This window comes from Salvia hispanica, chromosome 4 (genome assembly GCF_029641045.1).
Source record: "Salvia hispanica isolate PSC_SH4W2 chromosome 4, Shi_PSC_v1, whole genome shotgun sequence".
Classification (NCBI taxonomy): domain Eukaryota; kingdom Viridiplantae; phylum Streptophyta; class Magnoliopsida; order Lamiales; family Lamiaceae; genus Salvia; species Salvia hispanica.
Window position 1 is genome coordinate 38,336,251 of NC_142695.1, and position 12,714 is coordinate 38,348,964.

At 40.9% G+C, this 12,714-nt stretch overlaps 1 pseudogene; it reads right to left on the reverse strand.

Annotated features, from left to right (window-relative positions):
- Positions 1–3,166: 3,166 nt before the first annotated feature.
- LOC148928597 (uncharacterized) lies at positions 3,167–6,570 on the reverse strand (annotated as a pseudogene).
- Between the last annotated feature and the right edge of the window lie 6,144 nt (positions 6,571–12,714).

A 12,714-nucleotide genomic window follows, 5' to 3' on the forward strand; every position in this document is an offset into this window, starting at 1 on the left:
TTAGAAGCTTTTTCTTGTAATAAGCCTAGTTAATCTGAGTGAAGCGAGAACGATGGAGGATGCCTCTACTTACTTAGTTGTGAAGCCCTACTATAATAGTGAGTTATAAGCCTTAAATAACTTCGAGCTAACACATGTTTAAGGGCCACCACTGAATGCTTAGGGAGAAGAGCTGTGAAGGAGAAAAATGGGAAATTGGGTTATGAAGGTATAAGCTGGACGAAGTCCAGGGTAAGGTGTTATAAGCTGGACGAAGTCCAGAAGAGAGGAGAAATGGAGGAATAAGCTGGACGAAGTCCAGAGAGAAAAAGAAAGAAAAAAGAAAAAATATATATATAAAAGGAGGAGAAGATAAAAATATATATATAAGGAGGAATAAGTTGGACGAAGTCCAGGGGGAAGTTGCCTAGAGGGTAGGAACAGAAATAGCCTGACCCAGGAAAAGGAGGAACTCTCATAACCCGACGCTTCAGTGGTGTGGGAATAACTTAAGAGAGAATCGATCCTAACATCCCTGGTGGGGAATGAGTGATCGAGTGAATCCAACAATTGGGTAAGTAAAAGGCTATCTTGACAAGCTGACAGATTGGTTAGGTAAAGGAAGGGAAAGGGTCTATTTGGAGGAGTGTAACCTATTGGATTGACCTTAATCTTGTGGGGACGGCTGCCTAAAAGTTGAAGCTAGCTCATGCATATGTGTTTATGTGTTTGTATGTTTTTTTAAAAACTTTTTAAGTTTTTAATTGTGTCTAGGTCTAGGAGTCTGTCTAGAGTCCAAGGAGTCGGTCAAGGGAAAACCTTGCTTGAAATTCGCCTTATTCTTTTTCTTTTCTTGTCTTTATACTTGAGGACAAGTATGGTTTAAGTGTGAGCAGTTTGATAAGGCTAATTTCATGCATCGGTTATATGGTGAAAAGCGTTACAATTTGCTGGGTCTAACATGTTTCCTAAGCCAGGTGTGTGATAAAATCGCTAGATCGAGGGAATGCTGAAGGAAACGGTCTAGCAAAGGAATGAAGTGAAGTGAGCAGAATTCAAAGGAAAAGAAGGCGTGACGGAGGGAGTCAGTAGCTGAGGGCAACAAAGTCTATCTATACCTCGCTGGGCCCCACTCTAACGCCTATAAATAGAAGAGCATGCAACGCACAAATCATCACTTTTTCACTCTCTTTTAGCTCACACACATAACACACACTTGGTAATGGGAGATCTGGGGTAGTTCGGGTTACGAAAGGGTTCATTTCTTTAGAAAGTCTCAGTTGCAACACCGTCCGCGTGTGGGCGAAGATACAATCTCTTTAAATTTCAGTTGTTTTGCACTTTTGCGGTCGAACTTCACTTTTGGGAGTCGACTTGGCTGTTGATGTTACTTGTTATCCTTTCGCTTCTGTTGGTTTGCGTTTATTTGTGATATTTCAAGTTGATTTACGTAGATCTTGCTGCTGAGAGTTTATTTTAACAAGTTTTATGTCGATCTCTGTTTTATTTTGATGTTGTGGTCCTTGATCTGGGAATTTGGTGATAGATCTGTGGTTTGTTGATTTATTGGAGGTTGTTGTTTAAATCTGAAGTGATGAAGTGTTTCTGTTGGTTGGAGTTTGTGTCGGACGCTTGGATCCGGAGTGGATTTAGCGTCTGAGGTTGGATCCAAAGTGAGAAAGGGGAGTTGTTGGATGGATTTGAGTTTTCCGCTTGTTTCCTGTTTTACTTCGTCTAGCATCTGTAGATCTGTTTAGTTCTTCGTTGTTATGCATCAAATTGATTTAGATTTAGTTTGCTCTGCTCTGATTTCGTTCATGTTGTTTTTCTTTTGAGTTTTTACGCAATTTGGTTGAAGAAGATGATGTCGTTGTTAGTTAGTACCCGAGTTAGTTATTCTGCCAGCTTTTCGTCCGTACTCTGCTTTTTTGGTCCCCACAGTCAGTTTGTTTCCCAGGTCTAGGTAATTAGAGTAGTTTTTCTTTTAGATCTAGTGATTGTGCGGATTAATTTTCCTTGCATAGTTTTCTTTGTTGCTTCGCCTAGGTCTAGTTGTTAGCGTAGCCGTTTTAAAATTCCCAAGTCAAGTTTATTTTGTTTTCCTCAACCCAAGAAAAATGCGTGGCAGTAGCCAACACCAAAAACAAGTCCAAATCCTTGAACATGATTATTATGCATCCTTCTCTGTGGGATCGATCCCTACTTCCCTATACTAGGTTTAGTAAAGTGGTTGAGGGTTTGTGAAAGAGTGCTCTGTGTGTCCGACGACCAGGATTACCTACGACCAACAAGTTCCTAGACCGCGTGATCTAGTGGATTTGCTGGACCAAGGGAACCTGTTTATTTCCTTCTGTGCGCACCGTAACACAAACTAACATACTTTCAAATGGCGCCATTGCCGGGGAAGGATGGCGTTTATTGTTATTGCGTTTAAGGATTTGGTGTAAATATTTTAATTTCTGTTATTTTCTTTCTCCTTGACAGTTTATGAATGCAAGCTTCCAATCTGGAAGTTGGGCAAGCTTATCTGGGTCAGGGAGTGGCCAATACAAGTGGCGAGTCAAGGAATCTACATCTACCATCACCACCAGATCAGGATTGAGGACGGAGGATCCATTCCCGTTCGAGTCAGAGAGTGAAAAAGAGTGAAATTCGTCGACAGAGGAGAACCTGGAGTCGTCAACAGAACCAGAGCATCACACATCAACTCAAATGGTTTCGACCAATCAGGTGTGATAATAATAGGAGCTTCGACGAGCTTCTTCTTGAGCAAATCAAATGCCTCAAGGCATCTATCATCAAAGAGGAACTTGGCATCCTTCTCAAGTAGATTGCAAAGAGGTTTTGCAATTTTTGAAAAAATCTTTTATGAATCTTCGGTAGAATCCCGCATGACCAAGGAAACTACGGAAGCCCTTCACATTCGTTGGGGGAGGTAACTTGGAAATCACTTCAATCTTAGCCTTATCCATCTCCAATCCCAACTCCGACACCTTGTGTCCTAAAACAATACCTTCCTTCACCATAAATTGACATTTCTCCCATTTAAGCACTAGGTTCGACTCTTCACATCTTTGTAGCACACGACCCAAGTTGTGTAGACAACAGTCAAAAGATGAGCCAAACACAGAAAAATCATCCATGAAGATCTCCATAATGTCCTCATTCATATCGGAGAATATTGCCATCATACAACGTTGAAATGTAGTCGGGGCATTGCACAAACCAAATGGCATCCGGCGGAAGGCATAAGTACCAATAGGGAAAGTGAATGTCGTCTTTCTTGATCTTTCGGGGCAATTGCAATCTGATTATACCCCGAGTATCCATCCAAGAAATAATAATGAGAATAACCTGCAATGCTATCAAGCAACTGATCCAAAAATGGCAACGGAAAATGATCTTTTCTTGTGGCCTTATTCAATCTTCTATAGTCCATACAAACTCTCCATGAGTTCACCAATCGAGCTGCTAAGACTTCATTTTTTTCATTGACTGTCACGGTTATTCCTCCTTTCTTGGGTACACATTGCACCGGGCTAACCCACTCACTATCGGATATGGGATAAATCATCCCAAATTTCAACAATTTCTTCACTTCTTTTTCCACCACTTCTTGCATAAGTGGGTTCAACCTTCTTTTTCTCTCTCTTACCGGCTTAGCTCCATCTTCCATCAAGATTTTATGCATGCATATCGCCGGGCTAATTCCTTTGATATCGGCTATAGACCATCCTAGAGCTTGCTTGTGCAACTTAAGTAGCTCTATTAACTTGGATTCTTCTTCATTATTCAACTCAGCCGATACCACAACCGGTAAAGTTTCATCATCACCAAGGAAGGCACATTTTAGATTTTTCGGGAGGGGCTTCAATTCTAGCTTTGGTGGTACTTCAATTGAAGGTTTCACATCTGCCACAAAAGTATCCACCATACATTCATTTTCCAGATTTGGTTGATCAACTTGATAATCTTCAGTTTCATCAAAATTTACTTTGATTGTCGAACCAAAAATCTCTCTCCAAGCTCCCTTTCTCATATACACTTCCTTCAATTCTTGATGAGAAACACATCTTGTCAAATATGCATTTATCGAGGACATCAACTCTAAAGCACGCACTGGCATCGCTAGGGTGCTTCATTGCCTTCTCCACATTAATGGTCACTTGCTCACCATTAATTCTGAATGTGACAGAGTTGTCTTTTGCTCCAAGCAACACATCTCCCGTGGCAAGAAATGGTCTACCAAATAGAATTGGTACCTCTTTGTCCTCGGGCATATCCAAAACTATAAAGTCAACAGGGATGATGAATTTGTCGACTTTGACCAAGACATCCTCTACTATTCCACTAGGCTTCACTATCGAGTGATCGGCCAATTGTAGAGCAATGTCTATAGGCTCCATCCTATCATCTAGTCCAATGGCACGTGCAGTTTTCAATGCCATAATTGAGATCCCCGATCCTTGATCCAATAAGCATTTTGTGAAGATTGTATTGCCGATCTCACAAGGAATCACACAACTTTCGGGGTCCCTCTTCTTCATTGGCATCATTCCTGAAATCAATTGTGAGCAATTCATGCTCAAAGCCACTATCCCCTCATCTTGTAGTTTCTCTTTGTTTGTCATCATATCTTTGAAAAACTTGGAGAACTTGGGAAAATTAGTGAAGAGGTCCACTAATGACACATCCACAATCACTTTTCGGATTACATTCATTATCCACTCAAAAATTTTCTCTTTCGGGACTCTTTTCTTCCTCTTGGGTGGATATGGTGGAGGAGGAATATGATCTGGGAAGTTAAACTTGCTCTTAGGATATTGTGTCGGACTTGTCATCATCTTTCTCTTTGATTCCATCTCTACAATCTTCTTTCCTTTCTCTTCTGCTGAAAACTTTCCACTAGAATCGGATTCTTCACCATGTTCTTTGTTGCCGGATGCAGCCTGTTCTTGACCATGTTGGGCCCCATGCACCAACTCGGGACTTCCCTTACATGCCTCGTCCGCCCCTGCGTGCAAGGAATGCAAGCCTAACATCTCATCCGCCCCTGCGTGTGAGATGCCGGAAGTACCTTGACCGTCCATTAATGGTGTCGAACCCAACTCACGACCACTTCTCAATGTAACTACCTTGCAATGTTCGTTGCCTTTGGGATTGGGCACAGTATCACTCGGAATAGTTGCAGGAATTCTTGTATGAGATGTTGTAGCAAGCTGCCCAATTTGAGTCTCAAGAGTCCTCATAGTAGCCTCGAGTTGTCCAAACTTCTCCACAGTTTTATCTCTGAAATTCTCATTCTCCTTTTGACTTTTAGTCATAAAAGAGAAAATCTGTCCCAATTGATCTTCTTGTGATAGCTTCTTCTCAAAACCCGGAGGTTGGGTATTGCTTCTCCATTGATTTCCTGCACTGTTGCTAGAACTGACTTGATTCCAGTTTCCTTGTTGAGGCCTCCAGTTTTGTTGATTCCCATACTGATTACCTTGATTGAAACCTTGACGGTTACCAATATAATTTACATCCTCCACTGGTGCTCCTTGCAAACTAGGACATTGATCTGTATAATGGCCTCCTTGGCACACTCCACACTTCATCACAGTCACAGCTTGAGGTTGGGGAGTCAATTGCAAGGATTTGACAGCTTTCGTCATTGAAGATATTTGAGTACTAAAATCAGCCATTTGAGCCTCTATAGCTGATACTCTTTCCGACTCCTTAGTTGCACCAAATGTTATCTCCTGCGCCCCCCTTTCTTGGATTATGCCAGTTCCTTTGATTGTTAGCCAATCTCTGAAATAGTGCCCTCACCTCATCATGTGTCAAATCGTCCAAGTTCCCACTTGAACCTGCAGTAACCAAGCCTGTGCCTTCATGATTAAGTCCCTTGTAGAACTTCAAAAGATCATGCCCCGGAGCTAGACCATGACTTGGACATTTCCTTAGCAAGTCTGTAAATCTCTTTCAAGCTTCGGCAAATGACTCGTCATACTTTTGCCGGAATGAAGTGATCTCCTCTCTCAACTTCTCGATCTTCATTGGAGAGTTATATTCCAAAAGGAATTTCGACTTCAACTCCTCAAATGTTGCTATGTTGTAGCCCGGCAGTGAGTCGTACCATTCTCTTGCTTTCTCTCTCAATGAGAAAGGAAATAAGGCCCTCTTAATCCGAAGATGCTCCACATTTGGCGGTCGGTGAGAATTCGTCAATTCATAAAAGGCATTCAAATGACTCATCGGATCTTCTTCATCTCGTCCATGGAAAAGATTTCCACCATTCACCAAACTAATGTAGTGAGGTGGGATGTTGACATTATCATGTACATAGGCAAACTCCCCCGGGTGATCAACTCCCGATCTTAGGATGTCGCCAAACCTTCCCATGGGTGGTGGAACATTATTGTCGTCTTCAGCCATAGACTCAACTTCTGAATCACTACTACTACCCTCAAAATTTGTCTCAAATAGAGGATTTTCTCTCACTGGACTCTGATAGTCCTGATGTGTACCAATCACAGCTGAATTCTGTCTTCTTCTATGATATATCAATAACCCAAATTGCGGTGTACCCTTATATCTGGTTTGCATCCACTGACTTTCGTTTTTCTGTTTTCGATTTTCTAGAACACCTACACAACAGAAAATAAACCAAACACAACACAAATATACTAATCCTACCGAAAGCGAGACATCTCGACAACTTCGGAGTTAGTCTTATAAAATGTGTGTGCTTTAGTGTAAACTAAAAAAAAATCCTATCACTAAACTAAAAATTAGAAAGATATCACCTAATATAAACACTCCTTCGTCTTCAAGTCCAGACGTGGTAGATGGCTATCACCCCCGAGAACACGAAGTAAGTACCTACAAAATAAAAAGAAATATCAAATAAAATAAAACACAAATAATAGACTAGAAGTTAAACAACCTATTGCCTTCCCCGGCAACGGCGCCAAAACTTGATGTGTCAATTTAGGTCTATCAAAACAAAATAATTATTCACTCAAGTTCAATTAATTAACCCAAATAGTACCACTTTACTGCAATATTACAGCTTCGTGTGTAGTAATTTAAGGTGTCGATCCACAGGGAAGGCAAGTTTATTTAATTCTAAAGCAAACAAAATACATAATAAAAAGTGATTTGGTTTGAAGATTTTGATTTCAAGATAAGCAACAACAATTAAAAGAAATAAACGAGCAAGACGAAACAAGAGATGAGATTGTTACTCCAAACATTCACTGATAAAACAGTGATTTATTCTAATATTCAATTCTATCTTATGAATTACGGGACTATAAAAATCTATTCATGATGCTAGCATTGAACATGCTTGACATACAATAGTTTAAGAATAGTTGAACACATATTCTATAAACTAGCTTTCATTAATCTAAGAATCCTACGGATGCGCGAGAATCAAAGATCAATTACTATTAGCTCATGAAATCCATTATCAAATTATCATCTAAACAATTCTAATTGATAATTCATTACCACAAAGATCCATCTTATTCAAAGTTGAAGAGACATTTAAATAAGACTATGGAACTACTACTAATGATGCACCAAGAGTAGTAGAATCAAGCAATAAAAATGTGATAACGACGATCATAAGATAAAGAAGAATATAGAATAGATCACACGAACAAATTATCCGTCTACATGTTTGGAGCAACACAAAGATTTTTAGCCAATCATAATCAAACTAGGAGTCATAAAGAAAAAATATATAATCTGAGAAACCATAGAGTAAGCTTGAAGAAATTGATGATGAATTCTTTGAGTAATCTCCCAATTGCACACGGCACTTCTCCTTTCTCTCACTTCAATTCTCCCAAAGTCAAACTCCTATGTCTTCTTGTCTCCAGATTTGTCCACCGTCGCAAAATACTCCCAATTCGATCTCTCAATTAGACGTATTCAATTGCTCTCTCCTGGAATCCTCTTCTCCCCACTTTCTTTTGCCAAAGTCGTCCCTTTTATCCCCAACCAAACTGCCCAAAGAAAACTGCGAATATGCAGTTACAATTGCTCTACCCGGCCGGGTAGATTTTGAAGCTAATAAATCACCCGGCCGGGTGTCAAAAAATCAGCCCTTTCTGGACTCCTTACGCCTTTCGAAGCTTACCCGGCCGGGTATATTTGATGGTGCAAAACTCACCCGGGCGGGTGGTTGTTGCTACTGCGTGAAACGGCAGCTGTTCGGAGCATTGGGTGTGCATTTCCGGCGGGTCTCCGGCAAGATTCCGTCCTCCCCGCTGCTGCTCACACCTGGAGTTGCTCGCGAACTCCGGCAGGTTGCCGGCTAAGCTTGGCTTGCGATCCAACGGTTCGCCGACGAAATTTGGGACTGGTTTAGATTTTGCAAAGTGCAGGGCGTCGTGATGATCTGAGCTGATTATGGAGCAGCAGCTGCGCTGATCTTTGCATAGGCAACTTGAACGCCTCACGCAGTATCCCGCTGCTGATGTTCTTCTTCCTCTGCCTTTACTCTCAAAATGTTTGATGAAAAGCTTTAAAGAGAATTCCTTATTGTTAATCTATATAGAAAATCACTCAAAGTTAGAGGATATAATATGAATATTTGATTTGCATCATGCTCCCTCATTGTAAAATCATCCTAAAATTATATAGTGAAATCCCTGGCTTGGCATCGCCCCCAGACGTAGATACGCATTGTATCGAACTGGGTAAACAATTCGTTGTGTTAATTCTCCTTTATATTCGTGATTGCCTGTGTTTATTTCTCAACAACGGGTATCTAGAGCCTAGGGTTTAAGAAGCAGAAATCACGATGGGGATCGACGGGAAGATTGTTGTAGAGAAGTTCGACGGATCTGATTTCGGATTACCTGTACGGTAAAGATCTGTGGAAACCTTTAAAAGCCAAACCCGAAAAGATGGAACCGGAGGAGTGGGAGCTACTGGACAGGAAAGCGATGAGCGCGATTAGGCTATCGTTGTCCAAGGAGGTGGCTTATCACACGACTACAGCAAAGTCGACGAAGGAGATGATGAAGATCTTGGAGGATATGTATCAGAAACCATCAACGACAAACAAGGTACATCTGATTAGACGATTGTTTAATTTTAGAATGCAAGAGGGAAAGGAGGTGCAATAACATCCAACGAGTTCAACATGATTACTTCGCAACTGAACTCTGTTAATATTAAATTCGCAGATGAAATTCGTACCCTAATTTTGCTATCGTCCCTGCCTGAGAGTTGGGCTGGTACAGTGACAACAGTTACTGCTGCAGAGACAAACCTGACAGTTGACAGAGTAAGAGATCTGATTATTGGTGAGGAAGTTCGCCGGAAGAATCAGGATCTTCTACTTCTGGTTCAGTATTGAGTACAGAACAGAGAGGCAGATCGAAGGGAAGGCAAAATCATGGAAGATCAAAATCCAGAGGAAGGAGCCAATCCAAGAAGGATTTGGATCGAGTTAAATGTTGGAATTGTGATGAGTTTGGGCACTTTAGAAATCAGTGTGAAGCACCGAAGAAATATAAGAATAAGGATCAGAAAGAGAAGAATACAACAAACGCTACCATGTCAGATGACGATGGCGAGGCGTTGGTCCTAAGTGTGAGTAGTCCGATGGAATCGTGGGTATTGGATTCTGGAGCGTCGTTCCATTCATGCAGCAATGTGGAGGTAATGGAAAACTACGTTTCTGGCGATTTAGGGAAAGTATATCTGGCTGATGACGAGCCCTTAGATATCGTGGGAAAGGGAAACGTGAAGGTAGTGACATCCAATGGATCCGTAATAAAACTGAATGGAGTCAGACACATTCCTGGATCACAGAGAAACTTGATTTCGATTGGGCAGCTTGATGCAGAAGGGTACACGGTAACATTTGGCTGCAGCAATTGGAAGATTACCAAGGGAGCTATGATAGTAGCTCGAGGTAAGAAGGAGGGTACATTGTATACCACAACTTACTCCAAAGAATGCATTGATCTTGCAAGTGAAGCAAATAATGCAGATTTGTGGCATTGTCGTCTTGGCCACATGAGCGAGAAAGGGATGAAGATAATGTGCTCAAAAGGTTTACTGTCGGGCCTGAAAACAGTTGAAGTTGGCCTATGCGAGGATTACGTGTTTGGGAAACAGAAAAGGGTGAGTTTCTCAAGAGGAGGCAAAAAATTGAAGATACAGAAGTTGGAGTTGGTCCATAGCGATCTATGGGGACCAGCACCTGTGAAGTCCCTAGGAGACTCTGAATATTATATGACATTCATCGACGACTCCACTCGAAAGGTATGGGTTTATTTTCTAAAGAGTAAATCTGATGCGTTTGATACTTTCAGGAAGTGGAAAGCCCTTGTTGAAACTGAAACCGGGCTGAAGGTGAAGTGTCTAAGATATGATAATGGAGGAGAATATGAACTTGCAGAGTTCAAGGAGTTTTGCGCAGAGAATGGAATTCGCATGGAGAAGACTGTGAAAGGAAGTCCACAGCATAATGGAATCGCGGAGCGCATGAACAGAACGTTGAATGAGCGAGCAAGATGCATGAGGTTGAAAAGTGGATTGCCAAAGAATTTTTGGGCAGATGCAGTCAACACAGCCGCGTTCCTAATCAACAGAGGTCCGTCAGTTCCATTGGAGTTTCGGATACCCGAGGAGGTTTGGACAGGAAAAGAGGTGAATCTATCTTACATACATATCTTTGGTTGTGTTGCTTATGCTCATGTTAGTTCTTTTGAGAGAAGTAAGTTGGATTCCAAATCAATTAAGTGTACGTTCATTGGTTATGGAGGCGATGAGTTCGGTCATAGACTCTGGGATGAGCAGAACCGTAAGGTTATTCGCAATAGAGATGTCGTTTTCAATGAACATGTGTCTATTATTCGTTTAGTGTTGACTATGGTAGTTGCAGAAAATCTATTGTTACATCAGATGGATGGATGTAAAGACGGTATTCCTTCATGGTGATTTGGAGGATGAGTTGTACATGACACAGCCTGAGGGATTCGTAGTAAAAGGAAAGGAAAATCTTGTGTGCAAGTTGAAGAAGAGCTTGTATGGTTTAAAGCAAGCTCCAAAGCAGTGGTACAAGAAGTTTGATGGATTCATGATGGAGATTGGCTATAAAAGATGCTACGCTGACCGTTGTTGTTACTACAAGAGGTTTGACGAGAGCTATTTTATCCTGTTATTATATGTTGATGATATGTTGATCGCAGGAGGTGATCCAAAGGAGATGGATAAGTTGAAAAGGAAATTGTCTGAACGATTCTCCATGAAAGATCTTGGAGAGGCTAATCAAATTTTGGGCATGAGAATCGAGTGTGACAAGGCGGCAGGAAAATTGTATCTTTCGCAAGGTGCTTACATTGGTAAGGTTTTGGAAAGATTCAACATGGATAATTCGAAGCCAGTAAGTGTGCTTTTGGGCAGTCACTTCAAGGTGTCGAAGAAGGAGTCGCCGAGTACAAAAGAATAACGTGCTGAAAAAAGAAAGTTCCTTATGCTTCAGCAATTGGCAGTATTATGTATGCAATGGTGTGTACGAGGCCTGATATTGCACAAGCAGTGGGAGTAGTGAGTTGGTTCATGGTGATCCGGGCAAGCAACATTGGGAAACAGTTAAATGGATCCTTCGATACTTGAGAGGTACTACAGAAAGAGTCTTATGTTTCAATGGAAAGAATGTCGAGCTGGTAGGTTATGTGGATGCAGACTTGGCGTCCAATGATCTTGATGGGAGAAGAAGCACAACCGGGTATGTATTTACTTATGGTGGTACTGCTATTTCATGGACTTCTAAGTTGCAGAAGATCGTTGCTTTGTCTACTACGGAGGCTGAATATGTAGCTGCGACGGAGGCAAGCAAGGAGATGGTGTGGTTGCAGAGTTTCTTAGATGAACTTGGGAAGGAGAACAAGAGTAGCAAACTCTACAGTGACAGTCAGAGTGCTATTTTCTTGGCAAAGAATCCAGCGTTTCATTCTAGGACAAAGCATGTAGAGTTGAAGTATCATTACATTCGACACTTATTGGAGATGAAAATCCTGCAACTTGAGAAGATACTTGGAAGTGAGAATCCAGCAGACATGTTTACTAAGGTGGTGACCTTAGAGAAATTGAAGTTATGCATAGCTTCAATTGGCTTTGGAACTTGAAGAGAAGGTTAGGCGATGCTAAGCAGATGCAGGGATGAGATCACGAGGATATGGTGGCGAAGGAGTTGTTAGTCTCCAAGTGGGAGATTGTTAATTATGGAGCCTAAAATATCTCCTACCATATTTAGGATTTGTTTCCTAGAAGTATATTTCCTTGTGATAGATTTATTCCATAGAAGATATTTCCTTATGGAATATGTTTCCTAGTTTTACTAGAATTAGGGCTCTCTATTGTGCTTATAAATAGAGGTGCTCCCTCATTGTAAAATCATCCTAAAATTATATAGTGAAATCCCTGGCTTGGCATCGCCCCAGACGTAGATACGCATTGTATCGAACTGGGTAAATAATTCGTTATGTTAATTCTCCTTTATATTCGTGATTGCCTGTGTTTATTTCCCAACATATTGACTGTGTGAAGGTAAGTGACATTTCAATACCAACTTACGACAGTAAAAAAATTACATCCTGAAAGTTAATGATTTAACACATCAATGATTGTCATTCAATTTTTTATACTTTTCAAGCATAAAACTTTTTATTATTAAAAACAAATTAATTATATTTGATGATAAAGAAAAAGAAAATTTTC